We start from the raw sequence: 2,421 nt of genomic DNA, 5'->3' as shown, positions 1-2,421 counted from the left end.
TTTATTTTATTTTATTTTATTTTATTTTATTTTATTTTATTTTATTTTATTTGTGTTGATGGGTGGGGGCATATGTGAGTGCGTGTGTGCTTAAGGGAGGGGCAGAGAATCTCAAACAGCTGGGCAAGCTATCAGCACAGAGCCCGATGCTGGGTTTTAAACTCATGAGCCGCATGAGATCATGGAGCCGAAATCCAGAGTCGGATGCTTAACTGACTGAGCAACCCAGGCGCTCCAGAATTATCAAGAATTAATTGCATTTCCTTTTTTGCTTTCTGAACAAATTTAGCAAACCATGACGGTTTCTGAGTTTTACCTTAGTATTTTATCCTAGATTTGTTTGCTTATAGCACTGAACCAAGCATTGTTAATTTTCACCTCCTAAATGTGTCTACCCATTCTTCTGCATCACTGTAGCCACAGGCTTTTACCAGCACCTAGCTAGAATGCTAGGTTTCTCTTTTAATAGTGATCACTCTTGACCTCATTTCATTTTCAAATGAGCCCCCTTGTTTTCTGTTCTTCCTTACTAAGCCCATTAAAGGAGGTGTTTTGGGTTTTTTTTGTTTTGTTTTGTTTTTTTTGTTTTCAACGTTTTTATTTTTATTTTTGGGACAGAGAGAGACAGAGCATGAACGGGGGAGGGGCAGAGAGAGAGGGAGACACAGAATCGGAAACAGGCTCCAGGCTCTGAGCCATCAGCCCAGAGCCCGACGCGGGGCTCGAACTCACGGACCGCGAGATCGTGACCTGGCTGAAGTCGGACGGCCAACCGACTGCGCCACCCAGGCGCCCCTGTTTTGTTTTGTTTTGTTTTGTTTTGTTTTTTACTGGCACCTCAAACACAATTCATACAAAATCGAACTTTTGATCTTCCCCCTAAGAGTATTTCATCACAATTTTCCACATTTCAGCTTTGGTCCCTTCATCCTTCAGGTTATTCTTGCCAAAATCCCTGACTCCCATCTTCTTCCTACTTCATTCATGACTGTAAGCAAGTCTTTTTTCTACCTCCTGGACCAAGCCACCATCATCTTTTGCTTGACTTACTGTAGTAGCCCCATACTAAATACCCTCCTTGCTTCTACCCTTCCCCACCTTCCCTTGCTCCAACCCAGCCTCTGCCCCTCCCCCACCCAGTCTCCTCTTCAAGCCTCCATGGCTTCCTTTCTCACTCAGAGTCAAAATCAGTAATGGCTCACCAGCCTCTTTATGATCTTTCCCTATCATTTCTGACATAATCTCATTACTTTCCTCCTTGCTTGCTTCTCACCAGTCCACACTGGACTTCTCACTGTATCCCCAGAAGCCAGCACATTTCTGCCCCAGAGATTTTGCACTTGCTAGTTCTTCTGTCTGTGATACTCATTCCCCAGTTGTCTGCGTGGCTGACCCCTCGCCCTCTTTAGATCGTCACTTAAATGTTGTCTTTTCCATGATTATTTCTGTGACTTCCTCATGAAAAGCAGAGTTTACTCCTTTTTCTTGGCCAGACCCTCCATTTTCTGCCTTATATTTCCCCCATAATAATTCTTCTCAAACAACATACCATCTATTGTACTTACTTTTTTAATTGTCTGTATTCTCCCACTCAAATGTTAGCTCCATGAGAGCAAGAGTTTTTGCTTATATCCTCTATGACTTTACAGTGTCTAGAATAATGCCTGATATTTAGGTGCTGAATAAATATTTGTTGAATGAGAAAGGAAGGAGGGAAGGAAGGGAGAGAGGGAGGGAGGGAAGAAGGAAGGAAGGAAGGAAGGAAGGAAGGAAGGAAGGAAGGAAGGACGGAAGGAAGGAAGGAAGGAAGGTTCTCTTTCCCTAAGGTGAAGGAAGGTATGAAGGAGGGGAGGGAGGGAAGGAAGGAGGGAGGGAGGGAGAGAGAGAGAGAGAGAGAGAGAGAGAGAGAGAGAGTTTCTCTTTTCCTAAGGTGAAAATAGCCTTGGAGAAGTCAGGTGACAGTGTACTTCCTAAAGGCCAGTTAATTTAGCAGTTGTTTTTCGCTTCTCTGTAAGACCCACCAAATAATAAAAGTTAGGGGAAAATTAGTGTGCCACTAGGAGGGAGAAAACACTTTTACTAGTTAATTATCAGTTGCAAACTTCATATGCCCTTTCATTTATAAAACTGCTTCATTGAGGTACAATCGACACACAATAAACTGTACATATTGAAAATGGAGAGTCTGATGAGTTTTACATACGTATACACTAGAGTAACTGTCACCACAGCCAAGTTCATGAACATATCCATCACCCCTAAAAGTTTGTAAAGCTTCTCTCCCACCCTTCTCTGAGCTCCTGGGCAACCATTGATCTTTCAGTCACTTTATTTTGGATTTTCCAGAGATTTGTAGTATGTACTTTTTTCATCTGGCCTTTTTCTCTTGGCACAAACATTTTGAGATTCATCTAAGTTGTT

The 2,421-nt window shown here is 42.5% G+C and overlaps 1 protein-coding gene and 1 long non-coding RNA gene across 4 annotated transcripts in view; one reads left to right on the top strand and one right to left on the bottom strand.

Annotated features, from left to right (window-relative positions):
- Positions 1-2,421, top strand: part of ATP10A (ATPase phospholipid transporting 10A (putative)) — a 192,618-nt gene that overhangs the window by 115,307 nt on the left and 74,890 nt on the right. The gene's annotated exons all lie outside the window — the stretch shown is intronic.
- Positions 1-2,421, bottom strand: part of LOC121042543 (uncharacterized) — an 18,290-nt gene that overhangs the window by 1,415 nt on the left and 14,454 nt on the right. The window lies entirely within an intron of this gene.

The sequence above is a fragment of the Herpailurus yagouaroundi genome, unplaced genomic scaffold, assembly GCF_014898765.1.
Source record: "Herpailurus yagouaroundi ecotype Mexico unplaced genomic scaffold, PumYag 185, whole genome shotgun sequence".
NCBI lineage: Eukaryota > Metazoa > Chordata > Mammalia > Carnivora > Felidae > Herpailurus > Herpailurus yagouaroundi.
This window is presented reverse-complemented; position numbering and strand designations above follow the sequence as displayed.